General features: G+C 30.9%; 1 protein-coding gene across 1 annotated transcript in view; it reads right to left on the bottom strand.

Annotated features, from left to right (window-relative positions):
• Positions 1–18,467, bottom strand: part of LOC145324830 (nucleoporin NUP35-like) — a 327,729-nt gene that overhangs the window by 197,538 nt on the left and 111,724 nt on the right. The gene's annotated exons all lie outside the window — the stretch shown is intronic.

Raw genomic sequence — 18,467 nt, forward strand, 5'->3', positions numbered from 1 at the left:
CTGATTACATTTTACCAAACGTTTCTGAAATTATTACATAAATAGTATAATTAAAAATCACTTTACTTGATATAGCTGAAATATTATCAATTTGTTTGCAATGCATAATGCATTAAATTATCACCTATGATATAAACGTGTATTCAAAAATTTAACGAATAACAGGCCATGTTCCGAAATCTTTGTTGGATTTTTTATGAATATATATTCACACAAAAATATAACACGATCTATTGGGCATTGTTTTGATAAATAATTATGGAAGAAAAAAATAATTTTATCGTTTAATTAGACCATAAATTGAAAATTTATAAAATCACTATGTTCAATGGATTGTTTGTTTTGATTAATATTCAGCTGTTTTCAAATTTAATAGTGTACACTTTTTTTGATGAGGTTTAGCGAATTTATACTCTAAAGTAGTTTACAACTAGCCGATTTTTATAAGAGTTGAACCATTCATAATATTAGATACTCATATAGGTTTCGTGATAAAGTTACATAATTTTAATAGAATTATTGGTCAGAAAGAACTTCCCTTGTCCCTGGATTATAATAAAAAATCTAAATTCATAAAAAAATAATATTGTAACAACAATAAAATGTGTAAATGTTTGTTAAAATGTATCAATTTGTTTTTTGTTCAATCATTCTAAAAATGAGAAAATCAAATAGTAATATTGATTCCAATCAAGGTTTTAAATTCGAAACTTTTTAAAATTTAGGATAGGTGTAACGTAAAGCTATTATAGTTTATTTAAGCTTGTCAGATTCCTTAGAAAGTAAGGACTTGCAAATCAGTAATCATTCACAGAAAGTCAGTATGTTCTTAGTGATTCATAGGACGATTTGAAATAATTTTAAAAACAAAAAATCTATATAATTTTGTCATCTTAGACTTCTGAATAATGTTTAAGATTAAATTTGTTGTTACTATAGATTTGTTAATTTTATTTCGTCTAACCATTCAAAATTTTAAGCTTCGCTTTTATGGATGTTGCCATTTCTGTTTACTTTTCATTTTATGGCAAATAGCAAAAAGTTGGCTTTTAAAAAGACATTTCATGTTATATATTGTGTATTTATTTGAAATTGAATTTACTATTTGTTGTCTCAAAGCAAATTGAGAGGGGTTGGAATTTTATTTGTATCAAATTTATTTTGAAATAAAGGGATAGTTAAAAGTTTGGGATCATGGAAAGAAAGCGAAGTAGGGGGTTTCGTTGTATTTTCGCTGTAGGTTAGGTTAGGTAAACGTTAATGATTGCCCCGCAGGGTTAGGAATTGGCCCCGCAGTGAAAATACGACGAAACCCGCTACTTCGTTCTCTTTCCATGATCCAAAGCTTTTAAGAGCTTATCCTTATTACAAATAGTGTGCGTCCGTCGGTACCGGAGAGCTGTAAATTCCTTTATCTAGGGGGGGGGGGGGGGAAGATGGTTGCCAATACCCCTTTAAAGCAAGATTAGCAACGTGTTTCAGATTATTAAAGATAGATATTTTTTAGCTTTTTAGAAAATAAGCTACTCTATAATTCACTTAATTGTCCGTTCGTTTGTCCATACCCTAACGTTATGAAGGAAATGATATTTTCTATGCTGCTATTCAAGATAAACGGCAGTTTTGTTTTGTTAAGATTACCAATGAGCATCCAGTAATTAATTTACTTGGTCCGTTGGTCTATCAGTCATGCTTCAAAATAAACTATTAAAAAATATATGAATCAAATGTGAAAGGTTTCGTGATTTCTATAAATTAATTCTTGATTTATAGCCTCTAAAAATCTGCACTTTTTCCTTATATCTTTTATAGAATCATTGTGTCTCACTTCTTATGTATGTTGTCATACTTGTTTTAAATATAATTGTTTTTATTATCTACAGATACTTAGGGAGGGAGGGAACATTGGGCTGTTTATTACACTAGTCCCCAAAGTTTTTGTAATAACTTTTCTCGTATTCATTCGAATCCGGTGGATAGGAACCGGTTCTCATCCATACGAAAAAACTATGTCTAGCATCGTATTATATCCAGTTTTCTACGAATATAGAAATTTACAATCATAAGATTAAAACCAATTTTTTTAACCGGTGCCTTCGGCACCACGGGGCTAAAAAAAATAGTTTTAATCTTATATTTGTACTTTCTATATCCGCGGAAAGCCGTTTATAATACGATGCGAGAAATAACTATTCCCTTTCCGTTAGCTTTACATATATGGGGGCTTTTAATGAATTTTGATTGGTTAGATCACGAAGATGTCCAAACGTATTAACCACTGCTTGTTATCTACAAAAGAGGTTATTTTGTGTATCATTGGGTATGTACATCAATATATCGGCTACTGTCTTATCCCTTTAGATCCCTTCATATACATGTCCATTTTTCCAGTTTCCAATGAAGAGTGACATAAACTTAATTTCTTCACAAAACTCTAGGATTAAATTTTTACACTTCATTTCAGTGTTACTAGGAAACAGTAAAATTTTATTAGTCAATAATATCAAAAACATTTACAATTAAAACCTTGTTGGGAGTAGGAGAGATTATTAGGATCAGAGTTCACCACTGGTGGAAGATAAAGGTTTTTCAAAAAGTTTATTATAAGAGAGGAGAGAAGAGTTTTACCAAATGTGAGTTCCACTTAATTAACATTACTTCTTTATAACTGTTACCATAAAAAATCTTCTAAACTATGTATGAATGATTAATAGATGTATAACCCAGACAACTACCGGGTCCAAGTGGTGAAGACTCGTTTTGTCTGCTTTCTATTCTTTTGTAGGGACTCGGCTGTGTTATTATTATATTTCCGACGCTATTAGCTGATTTCTAAGAACCAATCTAAATCGGGAAAAAGTCTCAGCCCTGTAGGCAGAATTTTTTTATATTCTTTAACTTTAATGTATGAACACTTGATTTTTTACACTTTGTTTTCCTTTGACATGTAACCATTTAGGGGAAAGACTGAGTGGTCTAGGGAATATTACACAATAGTGAATTATAAATTAAACAAGGAGGAAATGTCCGTTCGTTCGAATATTAGAGTACAACACTAGAGGGAGAAAGGGGTAAATAACTATATCTCCCCATCGCAACCGTCTTGTGCAACCTTCCTATTGGGTCATTGAAAATCAACCAATGGTGTCGCTTATATTAACACAGCCAAGTAGCAGAAAATAATTTAGAAGCAGACGAAAGAGGTTGTCTGTATATACATCTATACTATAGAATATAGATATGTTGTTCGCATGACCGTCTGTCCGTCCAAACGTGAATTTTTCAGATTTAATTCAAAATATACGGCTATAGCTTTTGGAAAGATGGAAAGGCTAAAATTCCCGTGGAAAATCTCCATAACATGATCTATTTGTTATTAATAATTTAACAGTATGTGTTAATATTTCTTTGTTTCGCAACTTATAAATGTTGTCATCCTTGTTTAAATTTGCCATCCTTAATAAAAAAGATAGGATTATTGACGTACTTAATTACTATCTACATACATATAATAATAATGTTTAAGAGGCTTATACTTTTAACCTATACTGTTATATCAACAATAATAAAATTATATTTTATGTTTGTGGGAGCTAAGAATCATAAAAGTTATAGAGTTGCTACACACCCAAACTATAATATTGTAAATTCACCCAGAGAGAGGGGATAATGGGCTGTTTATCACAATAGTCCCCAAAGTTTTATAATAACATTTTCTTATTCGTTGGCTAGGAAACTTTGGTGACTTTAGGGACTTTTGATTGGTTGGTTTAATCTTGTGTATGATCATTGTGGTTCTACTCTATTTATCGACCATTGTCTTATCCCATTAGATCCCTGAAAATCACTCTTCTTTGACTTCTTAAATTTGTTTGAAAACCTTAACAAATTGATAAATGTAATAAAGTAGAAAAACTTTCTGAATATTCAATTTATTAAAATAACAAGGAAGGCAAAATGTATGTGAAACTAACATAAGAAATAACAAAACAAGGATGACAACATCCATAAGTAGCGAAGATCAAAAATTATGATTGTATATCAGGAAAAAAATACTATAAAGCAGTGGCATATAATAAATATTAATATTGGTAAAATAGGGAAATCGTCACACCTTTAAAATCACGCAACCTTATAATCATGAAAACTTAAAAATCTAGGAATCGATCTAGCACCGCAATTAATAGACAAATCTTAATGAAACTTGATGGAAATATGTTAGAACATGAGCATACTCAATACCTGATAATTTCAACCGTCAATCCTGAATAGGAATTGTGAAAACCATGAAAACCTAAAAAATCGAGGAATCGATCTAGCACCCCAATTGATAAAAAAATATTAATAAAACTTGGTGAAAATATGTGAAATATAAAATTAATTAATCCCTGAAAATTTCAGCCCTTTATCTTGAAAAGGAGTTGAGAAAATCAAGAAAACGTAAAAATCTAGGAATCAATCTTGCACCCCAAATAACAAACAGACGGACAAAACAATGTATGTATAAGGATGGCATATATAGTGGGAATCTTCACTAAAAATTTCAGCTGTCTATCTTGAATAGGAGCCGAGAAATTCACGTTTCCCCCAATTCATTAATTACGGACAGACGGACAGACGTACGGACGGAAATTGTGAATTATAGAGTAGCTTCGCTACTAAAAAAAAATCCTCTTTAAAAATGGGGGTATAGGGTTTAGTCAACCCTCAACTTTAATAAAAATGTTTAAAAAAATAAATGGGGAATTTCTCTTGGAAAGTGGGAATCCTTACCCCAAAATTGTCAGCAACCTTTTCTGAACCCATAAGTAACGTTACTATACAGGAGAACCATATCAGTCCAGCGGTTAGTAAGATCATCAGCAACAGATAGACATCCTGTTACTTTTACAAAAGAAGAATCTTTGATATATAATTATCCCTCAAGAGGATTTTACCACGGATATTGCAATTAAAGAAAAGAATTTTACATTTATTATCTTGCAAAATTAGACTAAAACCAAACATTTTAAAGCCTTTTTGAGCAAGCATAAAAATAACCATCGATTTTTACCCAGTCGATTTCTGTATCCAGGTATCTGAAGGGATAAGACAATGGCATTTAAATTGATTTACATCCCCAATGATGATAAACATTTGGACATTCAGCGATGCTGTGAGTATTGGTGCAAAAAATATGACGTAACAAAATAAATTAGCCAATAAGAGGCCGTTATTGACCAATGGTAAAATTTATAGTGGACTCTCATTGGCTAATTTTTTTTGTTACGTCATATTTTTGCACCAATACTCACAGCATCCATTCAGCTTAATGAACCAACCATTCATAATTCTGTAACAGTCCCCAATGTTGTTAAGCCAATGAATAAGAAAACGTTATTATAAGACTTTGGCAACTAGTGTAATAAACAGCTCAATGCCCTCTCCCTACCTGGTTCATATCACACAATAAAAATTATTTTTTTAACCAATTCATACATCACTCCATTCCTGACTTTCAATTCTGTTTCCCCTTTATTCTGTGAATATTCAATTCCGTTAGGGGGCAAGGCTGGTACAACAACATTAGCAAAAATTTTACTTTAATTTTCTATAATGTATGCTACAACTAATGAGATAAGACAATTGGCAATAAATTGATGTGCATCTAAAATGATGACACAAAAAATTACCCCTTTTGTAGATTACCATTAGTGGTTGACACTTTATGAACCAACCAATCAAATGTCAATAAAAGTTCCTAAAGCTGTTAACCCAACGAATAGGAAAACGTTATTATAAAACTTTTGGGACTAGTGTAATAAACATACTATTATCTATTGAATATACCAGGTCCAATAAGGCATCCCTAGAAATTGTGGATTCAACGGTTCAACATTTAAGGAAATCTTACTTATCACACAGACATACACATGTTTATCCCATTTTTTTTTACAATTTACTTAGATATACAAACGTACATCACATTACTTTTACGCAGAAATACTTCAAGAAACACATATCTCACTACTTTAATTCAGAACTAATGTGGCCACACCGGGTGAAATCATAGATGAAAAGCCAGGGGGAAATTGGTTTACAGATTTACTATACAATATTATACACACCAATAGATGCAGTTTACCCATACAAAATAAAACCTTTAAAACTATTGGTCTTACAGTTTTCTGTGTGTGTGTGTGGGTATGTGTGTTTGTGTGTGTGTGTGATGTATAGATCTGTTTTGCAGTTAATAATCTGCCTAGTGTGTGTGTGTTTGTGTAGAAGGTGTGTGTGAAGGACATGTGCATTCAATAGAGATATCAAAATCGAAGGCAATATAGATTTTTATATTTTTTTACAATAAAGAAGTTGAAAATTTCACAACCTCCACACCCCTTCATACGTCCTTCATCCCCTCACCGCCCACCCCCCACCAACTCCCTCAAAATATATTTTTATGAAGGTATCTACAAACAGTTTTTATAAAGAGGGGGGAAGGAGGCATTTAGAATTTCCCCCACCCCCTTTTCGCAATTTCTTTTAAAAAAGTTTTTGTGTTAATTTGTGTTGATTTGCTTGATTAAAAAAAAAATACACCAACAGTTATTTAAAGAATTTAAGCAAAGGGACCTTCAAGGGTTAAAGCAAATAGTTGTGTCTGATTCTAATAAACTAAAAACTCAAATTAGCAAATACAATTTAGATTATTTAGATAGTTATTCAATTTAAATTACCATCCTAAACTGGTCATAAATTCTTTTGTACATTAAAGTACCCATGATAAATAGGGAGAAAGAAGTTATTGTTTCAAAACCCACTTTGCATAGAAAAACTTGAGGGATTTTTATTTTTGATTAGGTACTACAAAATATCAGTGTCTAAACTAATTCTGCACCAATGATTTAAACATCAGGAGTCATGCTTTCATGACTCGTCTCATGAATTTTGGGTGTTCATAAATTTATTATCCATTTCCTTATCCCTATAGATTCCTGTAACAAAGGGGAATAACAAAGTGATATAATCCTGTGAAGTAAATTTTAAGATTATTTTAAATGGTTTATGTCAATCAAAAGTAAAAAGGGGAGATCAAAAGATTTTTACAAAATTTTTCATCTGAAAGGGGAATTTAGAGTTAGGAAAAAAAAAATTGAATCATTATGCTACATTTTCTGCATTTATTATATTGACTTTTCCAAAGTTTTTGGATACTTTTAGGATGTACCTGATCAATACCTCTTAATCACCTCCTCAACAATTTGAATTTGCTAAATGTTATGTTGCAGTCCTGAGTTAATTTTAAGATACATTTTGTTTGAAAATCTAAAGATTAGTTATTGATAAATAAGTAAATTTTGATCTTTTTTGAGATTATAAAATAGACTAAAAACCATAAAAATCTGGCATAAAAGACAAATTTTGGTAGTAGATATGATTTGGTATTTTGATTTTAATATGGAGATATATCTTTCAATATTAGAAATAGGATTAGTATATTTCTTTTTAGATAATTCTCTAGTTGTGATATCTCTATTAATATAATAAATATAGAGCTATGGTTTAGAATTAGCATATTTTATTTTAGATAAACCTCTAGTGGTGATATCTCTATTCATATTAGGATTATAGAGCTATGGTTTAAGATTAGTATTTTTACTTTAAGATAAACCTCTAGTGGTGGTATCTCTATTAATATTAGGAATATAGAGCTATGGTTTAGGATTAGCATATTTAATTTTAGATAAACCTCTAGTAGTGATATCTCTATTAATATTAGAAATATAGAGTTATTATTTAAGATTTGTAAATTTATTTTTGGATAAACCTCTAATGGTGATATCTCTATTAATATTAGGAATATAGAGCTATAGTTTAGAATTAGTATATTTATTTTTAGATAAACCTCTAGCAGTGATATATCTATTAATAATAGGAATATAGAGTTTTGGTTTAGGATTAGTATATTTATTTTTAGATAAACCTCTAGTGGTGGTATCTCTATTAATATAAGAAATGTATACCTATGGATTATGATTAGTATTTCTTTTTGGATAAACCTCTAATGGTGATATCTCTATTAATATTAGGAATATAGAGCTATGGTTTAGGATTAGTATACTCAAGATTAACCTCTAGTAGTAATATCTCTATTAATATCAGAAATATATACCTATGGTTTATGATTAGAGTATTTCTTTTTTAGGTAAACCTCTAGTAGTGATATATCTATTAATTTTAGCAATATCGTGTTATGGTTTAGGATTAGTATATTTATTTTTAGATTAACCTCTAGTGGTGGTATCTCTATTAATATTAGGAATATAGAGCTATAGTTAAAGATTAGTATATTTATTTTTAGATAGACCTCTAGTGGTGGTATCTCTATTAATATCTGAAATATATACCTATGGTTTATGATTAGTATTTCTTTTTAGATAAACCTCTAGTGGTGATATCTCTATTAGTATTATGAATATAGAGCTTTGGTTTAGGTTTAGTATATTTAATTTTGGATAAACCTCTATTGGTGGTATCTCTATTAATATTAGGAATATAGACCTATGGTTTATGATTAGTATTTCTTTTTAGATAAACCTCTAGTATTGATATATCTATTAATATTAGGAATATAGAGCTATGGTTTAGGATTGATGTTTTTCTTTTGCCATCTTAGTATGCACTTCTTTTTTTTGTTGAATGACAATGTCTTGCATAAGGCGTTGATAGAGGCAAAGGTTCGATAACCGCAACATACAAACTAAAAAACATAAAAACTAAAAAGCTGCTGAACATCTAAAATGAATAGTAGGCAGGAAGTATTTGTTTCATTTGATCATAAATATGTCATTAGAGGATTGACCTACTCTACAACAGAATAGCATCAAACCTACCAATTATAGAGGGTATAAAAATGGCGTTATAATGGCCTATCATTGATCAATTAAAATGTATACTGGCCTATCATTGGTCATTTGTATTGTATAACGCCATTTTTATAATCACTATAAAAAGCTTCCCAAGGCATATAAAGACCAGTCTTGTTCGAAATTTTACAAAATGCATACTCACATACATTCATCTACTTTAATATATGGAACAGTTTTGAAGGATGGACCTAAAATTGGTAAGTTAACATTCAAAAAGACCTATTATTGTTTGTTTTATTTTAAACTTAAAAAGTTTTGAAAAAATTGTCGATTGACAACCCTTTCTAAAGTGTTTATAAATATATATTATCATATATTGATAGATATAGCCTGCAGTAGCGCGATACTATTCTATACATTAGGGTAGGACAGAAAAACAATTTTTCTAGCTACAAAATATTATCAATGAAAAGAAATTTTTATTTTAGAATTTTAAATTGTCATTCTAATAGAAAGTTACAGAGAAAAATGGCAATTCAATTTTTTATCAGATTATAAAAAGGTTTTGACTATAGTCTCTAGGTGCAATCCCCTTATATATCTTTTTTGTTAATTTTTTAGAAGGGGAGTGGGTGAATTTTACAAAATGGGGTTGTGACTTCCAATTTAATGAACTTTATAAAATGAAAATTTATGAGATTTTCATGTAATAGATTTCTGTATATGAAAAAACTCCAATCCTAACCTACTCTAACAAACACACATACACAATATAATCTTTAGATATATAAATATATGTGTATACGGGGTAAAGTATATAATCCTCAATATAGGCAAGAAAGTGGTAGAATAGAAGTTATGTTTATTTATCCTATCTTGTTAGAATGTTTGTTTGTCTGTATCTGTGTATTCTATTATATAGAGTAGTAAGTTTTATTTTTGTCTGTAGCTTATGATTTCAATAACTGATTGAGTTCTCATTTTTATGGAAGCTTTGCATAGATTCTGGGATGGTTTTAGGCTATTTTACTTTTTATTAAAGTCTCTAGATTCTAGGGGCTCAGCATCTAGTTGCCATCAAAATATTAAACATGTATTTTTGTAAATGAGAAAATAAGAACAGAAAAAAATTAAATAGATGATATTTAAAAGGATAAGACAATGGCTGATAAATTGAGGTAGATTACAATTAATGGTTAAAAAATTTGGTTATTAACTTTAATGATGCAACCAATCCAAATTCACTACAAGTCCCCAAAGTTGATAAGCCAACGAGTAAGAAAACTATATTATAAAACTTTGGGGACTAGTATAATAAACAGCCCATTGTCCCCTCTCTCTCTGAGTTCCATAAATCATTACAAATATCTAACCCTAAAATTTGAATTCAAAGTCTATCCGTCTAATGATTACATCACTATAACAGGATATCACATAGTTAAAAGTTGCTGTAATTTAGAGAATAAAAAAATCTTGGAACCCAATTGAGGAAGTAAAATATAGAGCAAGGTAATTAGAAAAGAATTTTCCGCAAATAATTATACTGTTTGGTTAGAAAATTGTGGTCATAGGACAAACGCAGGAGTGACAAACGTCGGAGTGGACACTTCACCTAACCTAACCTATCTGATAGGTTTTTTAGGTTGCCTAACTTATGCGGGGGGCTTATTTGTACATTCATATCTTAACTGAACTTAGCCTGTATAGGAATTCTTAATCAAATTAATATTCTAGACACTCTTGCGTTGTCCACTCCGATGTTTGTCACTTCTGCATTTGTACTGGAACCAAAATTGTAACTTTAGTTGTAAAATCGTTAAGAATAAGAAAACTTAAAAAACATTAATCGAAAAATCTGGGAGTCAATTTTGTTGCTTTGGTATTAGGCTAGCTGTAATAATGTCACCGAAAAAGTATTTATTATTTAAAGAAAGCTTTTCTATAATTAGGGTCAGTACGTCCATCTATCCGTAACAGTTGGCTCATTTGTAATTTAGACATGTTAGAATCGTCCTATAGATTTTAAACTTTGCATCTTGATTTCTATCACAGTAAGGTACGATTTAGGAAGCATAGCAACTCTATAATTGTTACCAGAAAGTCTGTACGTCCATTGAAAACCTATTCCACAAGTTTATGAGCGGTACATCTGTATAATAAGGTCCTAAAAATGTAAGTATGCCCTTAAATAGTACCCTGTATTTCAGAAGTTTTGTAATAAATTTACTTTAGACTTATACATTAATATTCTGCTTATTCAGTTCTTACATTCTACAGGTGTTAATGTTCGTTTGTCCTAGAGTTTCAGGGCTTCGCTTTATAGATGTTGTCATCCTTTTTTTTAACTTTTAAGTGAAAAAACTTGCATTGGTTTCCCAATATTTGTTAATTATCCCCTTGTTTTTTTTCAAGGTTTACAAATAATATTCCCTCTTTATTTTGAACTAGTTGCTTTGCTCCTAGCATATACGGGCTTTGCCACAAGATGTGAAGGGGAGTCCACTCCATGCCCTATTTTTGTTCTGTGTGTTATAATCTGCCTAGTTTTTATTTAACACCTATTTTTGTTTATGCTTCTACCTAATTTTTTTTTTACAAAGGAAGATTTTTTGGGGTGGGGAGGTGTCATACCACCCTAGAAAAGAGCTTGAAACCACCGCAGCACCAGTAGATATATTCTCTGCCCAATCGGTTTGGCAGTTACTAAGATCTTTCTTCTTTGTTTTATAGATAAACTTAATTAAAGTATTAATTTAACTATGGGGTTGTTTAAAGTATGACTTTTAGGATCTTGGACAAAGTAGCTTCGGACAAAGTAGCTTCGGACAAAGAAGCTTCAGGACAATGTAGCTTCAGGACAAAGTAGCTTCAGGACAAAGTAGCTTCGGACAAAGTAGCTTTGGGCAAAGTAGCCTCCACTGTTAATAAAGGTCATGGCCGCAGCGCTCGGCCCCCTGGCCTGCCTAGCCGCGGGCGCTCGGCCCCCTAGCCTATAACCTAACCTAAAATTTGTAAAAACATCATTTTAAAAATTGTAAAAACAATATTAAAAATTGTAAAAATCTACCAACCACTTTTTGTAAAATCCACGAAATTCTAAATCACCTATGTATTAACAGTCGAGGATATTTTACTTAAATAAGTGTCCTGAGGCTAACATAGATTAGGTTAGGTTATAGGCTAGGGGGCCGAGCGCCCGCGGCTAGGCAGGCCAGGGGGCCGAGCGAAGCGGCCATGACCTTTATTACTATTGGAGAATAATTTTTCTTAAGGAGCTACTTTTACCTTATGAGCAGGGATCTCATGGGATAAGATAATGGCCGATAAATTGATGTACATCCTCAATGATGTTACACAAAATTACCCCTACTGTAGATTACAAATAATGGTTGAAAAGTTTGGACACTCAACTTGATGAACAAACCAATACAAAAATCAATAATGTCCTCAAAGTTGTAAGCAAACGAATAGGAAAACATTATTATAAAACTTTGGGGACTAGTATAATACTCAGTCCAATGTCCCCTCCCTCCCTGCCTTAGATGTCAACAGACTTGCACACCTCTGAACAAATCCAAGCAAATAAATTGTTTTATGATTATTGGATATTGAAACATTGCCAGTTTTCTGCTGAATTGTATTTGGACCACAGATAACCCTACTTTGGTTTTGATATACATTTAGGTTTTTTCAGAGATCTGAAGAGATAAAACAATGGAAAAAATTTAATTCTATAGATTGGATGAAAAGTTTGGATACTGAAGATTTGTACAACTTAATCAAGATAGAAAAAACGTTCCTTAAGTTTTAAACCATCTAATGAGAGATTTTGTTTACTTAACTTTGGAGACCAGTATAATGTAACATATTATGTTATTTGTAGTTATTTCATCAACATAAGAATATTATTGGAGTATTGTTATCTTGACAATTATTAGAACAACAAAAAACTTTTCAATTCAAAAAAAAGTACAGTAATTCTAAAATTCAAAACTTAGGTGTCAACATCTAAAAATGGTTTTAGCTTATTTTTCTTACACTCAAATCTTCTACCCTTTGCAAGAATGGCTGCAAAACGCTTCAAAGAGAGTAAAAATTGATACAGATACTTTTGGGGACATGTAATAGACATATGCAAAGTTTGAAGGCCATGTCTTAAAAGTCGACTGACTACTGAAAATGCTTTTTTTGGGTAGAAGATTTGAGCATAAGAAAAATCATTTTTAGATGTTGACACATAAGTTTTGAATTTTAGATTTTACTGTACTTTTTGAATAAAAACGTAAACATTTTTGTTCTAGTTCTATTTACTGTCTTAAAAAACGAAGAAAATAAGCTATTAATCATTAAATTCTTATAACTATAAGTTGGGTAAATCAAAAAAGTTCTTATAAAAACACACTATATGATTACTCCAATCAAAGGTTTTCATTCCTTTGCTAAACCTTGGTCTATCGTGTTATGATTTTTATACCTTCAAACATTTTGGTATCCTTTTTACAATGAATCTTCTCAATTTGACGTCAACCAATCAATTGTTAAATATCAGAAAAAATAATGTAATTATATATCAGAATCCTATTATCTTTTCTAACATAAAAATGGTTCTTTTTATAAAGACGTCAATTGGCCCATTTGAGATGACCATATTTCAAAATTTTTTAATACTTACAACATTATTTTCTAACGGGATGTAAGAAGGGTCAATTTAAATTAAATAAGAATTGCAAGATTTAAACAACTAGTTTCAATTTCCTTAGTATTGACACATTTAGTTTAGGTTACTGTCTATTTAACAGATATATTATATAGCTTTATTTTACTATTTTATAAGGTACTAAAGGCCTCTAGGTTCACTTGAGGATTGGGGTTAATTCGACCCTCAACATTCAATCTTACTTTTTTTTAAAGATGAAAAAATTATTATGGGGGAGGGGGTTTTATTTTTTTCTTTATAGGGTGAATTTACCCAACCTAAAAATATTTGTAAACCTTTTCTAAACCATTGCACTGCAGTGGTTAGCGATATCTTAAGTCACAGACACACACGACAACATAAACATCCTCTTACTTTTATATAACTAGTTTCGCCCCTGCCTTCTTAAAAAATTGGAGTATAATGGATGGGATTACACCCAAAGTTTAATCGCGCTCTCTCATTCGTTGGCTGAAATACTTTGTTATTATCGGAAAACTTAAACTAGCAGTGTCAAAACTATTAAACAAATAATTCTAACCTACAAAAGAAATAATTTTGCTTATAATTATTAGAAATAAACAATTATATATCGTCCAAAGGAACTTTGAGGGAAATTACCAACCTTTGGAAAATCTTACATGTGTGAATAGCAGATTATTTGCTATTGTTTCTAGGGAGATTTTAAACTATTAAATTGCATTCTCTCATTTGTTGGCTGAAACACTATGTTTATTTATATTATACAAGCGGCTACGCCCCTAGCCTCAAGGGGCTTTGCCCCAAGAGGTATAATTGCATCTTCTAATACCTACCCAGCAGAAAAAATGATCGCAAATTTTCGCGAAAAAAATCTAATTCGCAAAATTCGTAAAATTCATAAAAATTATTTTTAAAAAAATTTGGGGGTTGGGGGTGTCCTACCTCATAAGATAATAGCCTAAAACCACCACTGGAGTAGAATCTGTTCGGTTCCGTGGTTACCGAGATCTTAAGGGACGGACGGACAGGCAGACGGACAGATAGAATCGTTTTACTTTGTATTATAGATTTTAATTAGTAAAATCAACTATCAGTTTCCAAGCTCTTTAAAAAAATTCATACAAAAGGAGTATTTTTGTTTATCATCATTGAAAATGTTCAACAATTTATCGTCCATTGACTTATCCCTTAGGATCCCTGTAAATTGTTTGAATGCTAAGCGGGGTTAATTGGGATCTGAAGGGATAAGACAATTTCCTATAAATTTATGTACGTCCCAAATGATGATTACCCCCTAAAGATATAAGTAATTCGTTAAAACGTTTGAACACTCAACTTAATTATCCGACCAATCAAATTCACTAAAGTTCCCAAAGTTGTTAAGCCAACGAATTATAAAATGTTATTATAAAACTTTGGGGACTTGTGTAATAAACAGCCCATTGTCCCCTCTCTCTCTGCAAGGCTATTCTATCAATATTGAATAAAGGTTGCAGTTGAAATAAATTATTTACAAATAAACGATATTCATAATTCATACCTTTAAAGGAAAATCATAAAAAAAGAATATAACAAGGATAACATACATAAGTAGCGAAGCACCAAAATCATGGAAAATACGGACAAGGAGAAAAAAATCACTAAACCTTTCTCACGTATTTCTATTATTATTAATATTTATATTTTGTATGATTATTGACAGACTAACGGTCAAAGTAATTTACATACTGGATGCTCAGAACAACGGAAAATCTCTTTTTGATACTATTATTAATAAAAACTTTGAAAATCGGGCTAAAAATACCAAATATATGAAGAAATATGTAAAAAATAAAAAAAAGACTACCTGTCCTTTCATCTTTGAACACAAAAATCCCCTAAAACAACAAGAAAACAACAAAGATGGGCATTTAAATGTTTGAAAAACTTAAAAGTAGGTAAAAAAAACTGCCCAAAAGCAGTCCGACCGCCGTGGATGTTTGATACTTAATTATGTTTCATATTGATGGGAATGTTGACAAGAAATGACAGCCGTCTATATTTTCTATGAGCAGAGAAAATCACGTTTCCCCAAAAAGTTTCAGATGGACATTATAGAGTAGCTTCGCTATTAAAAAATATATAAAGGAAAGCTCTGATATATAAATATTAATTCTGTTTATCTCGAGTAAAAAATGTGTTATGCTAGGAGCATTGGTATTTAAAATTGCACATATTATTAATAATTTATAGATATAAAATTCAAATTTTGAATATTATTTATAGTAAGTTTTAAATCGTTTTACATAAAGTAATAAGTTTTTTTCTGTGTGTACTCAACCGATTAAGTTAACCATCTAAAGAAAGCTTTACATAAGTCCCAGGGTTGTTTTAAGCTATTTAACTTTCAAATCAAAAACTTGGGATAGATTTAGGCTATTTATCCCACACTATTTCGAATACAGAGCCCCAATGGGTGCAGTCGATAGAATATAAATATAGTATTAATTAAAGGAATTTTATGAGTTAAGATAATGAACCGCTCCCCATCCAATTACGATAAAAAAATTAATATAAATTTAGTTATTTGATAAAAGTGTCTGCGGACAAGTAACTAAAAATAATATTACTTATTAGAAGGAGCAAAGACACGGGCGAAAAAGATGTAGATTGACCTTATTAATTTTATTTTGATTTTCGTGTACAATTTCTATTATTTTTGTATTATGTATATTGTATAATTACAAGTGACTGGGCCCTTAGCATCTAGAGGATCCGAATTCGAAATAGAAATAGCCTAAAAACCTTACCAAGAAATGAACCTTAAATTAAGATAGCCCACAAGTACAACTATCAAAGACCTCTGTAAAGCTTCTCTTTAATGTATTAGTTATTTAAATCTTAAGCTTCAGACAAAAAACCTTACTACTTTATAATATCCCATTATTTGACTGTTATATAAGAATATTTAATAATGTGCAAATATCTGTATTATATTATATTGACAATTATTCACTTAGTAGGACCTAGACGTACCTGGTCCTGGCCTTATAGACTGTTCCTCAAATATATCGAATTTAAAAAAAACATTCCTAATTAAAAAATGTAAGTTCATATTTGCAAAGACAATGGACAATAAATTGATGTACATTAACAATTATTGGTGGAAATGTATAGGCACTTAAAGCTTGCAAAACATAATTAAGGTTAGGGTATAGTCCCTTTCGTGTCAACGCCTCTTAAGGGGCGTTTCGTCGTATTTTTACAGTAGCTTTTCCCTATTTCTAGCCCCTGCGGGGGGCTCTTACCCTGCGGGACAATCACCTATCCTAACTTAACCTAACCTAAACTAGAATAACGTATCAAAAGGTACTATGAAAATATGTCGAAATGCCCCTTAAGAGGCGTTGTCACGAAAGGAACTATACCCAAAAGTTCTTATTCAGCGAATTTATTACAAAAATTTTGGATACCTGTACAATATATATTCTTTCTTACTAAAAAGGAACTTTTTAGATACAACATTATTTTCTTATATTTATGAAAATATACTTTTTATCGTTTTTTTGCTGTTTTACCACAACGCCAGGAATATTATTTGCAGGCAAATTGTTAAATTGCGTGCATTAGGTCGCTCTCTTGGGATAAAGGAATAAATATATATATAATTTTATGCTGTTTCATTTATCATTTAAAGACAGAAATCATAAAATTATTGGTTCTAACACATAGTTTATTTTAAGATGTACTAATAAAATTTGGCCATATTGTTAACAAAAGTTTATATTTTGCCAAAAAAAGTGGATAAATTAAAAAACTTTTGGCCGATGTATCTCGAATGACGTAATATTAGTAAAATGAACAATTCTAAATTGGTGTTTCGGCCATATCTTTTTTATCTATCACCTTTTTTTATACCATTAATATTAATAACAGTAGGTCATAAAACAACATATAGAAAATTTGTAATTCATGTCCCATTTTTATGAATTAGCTCTATGGGCTGCGGTTCTCCAACGATTTCTGCATCCAGTGAACCCGGGTCATTATCCACTTGTAATTGGGTGTGATACCTTAATGCCCACATGAGAATTAGTCTAATTAACACTAAATAGCATACCAAACTATTGCTTTCATGACATTTGTCTTGAAGTTTTTACTGTGAATTGTTATAGAGTTGCACCTGTAAATGTTTACATTAACCCATTAGTGCCGAGCGCCACTTTTATGGGCCGATCGAGCTGTAAGTTTCAGGGAAGCTTTATAATGGTCAAAACGGAATTCGTATTTTTTTGTTTTGCTCTAGTGGCGTGCACAGGAAAGTTGCAAAAAAAACCCGGTTCAGCTTGGCCATAAATACCAACCAGGCATTAACACCCGTTTTTGGTGCTTTCCCCCAGTTTTAAAACCCGGTTGACCTGTATAAACCCGGTTATTTTGACCAAAATTCGAAAAATGTAATTTTTGAACGCCAAAAGTGAGATGAACACTTTTTAGAACTTTGATACGATCCATAATTGAAAACTACACAACCTCATGTAATCTAAAGAGCTACAAGTATAATACGAAGCGATTTATTTCAAATTTCGTGTTTAGCCGGCGATTTCGGGTAAAAAAACCCTGTTTTGTTGTTGTTGTCAAAAAAGATCTATTAGTGAAACCGGGTAATAAAAATTTCAGACTCAAAATGGAAATGCCGAACCGGGCCTATATAGGGCGTAAAAAAACGATAAAAAAATCATATAAAAAATAATAATTTAAATAAAGCAAATTCACAAATAGATGTACTTGTCAATAAACTTTAGATTTAACGAAAAAAATCAGCGACTTTACTATAAAAACAAAAAAGTTAGATGGGGTATTTTGAATTGTCATGATTTTCAAACTTTGTTGATCTATACCGGCAAACGGAAGTAAGCAAAACTGCCTGCTCCAGGGGGAAATGAAAGCCAGGGTAGTAG

Source organism: Acartia tonsa, chromosome 7, assembly GCF_053477335.1.
Source record: "Acartia tonsa isolate MP-2025a chromosome 7, ASM5347733v1, whole genome shotgun sequence".
In the NCBI taxonomy this organism is placed as follows: domain Eukaryota; kingdom Metazoa; phylum Arthropoda; class Copepoda; order Calanoida; family Acartiidae; genus Acartia; species Acartia tonsa.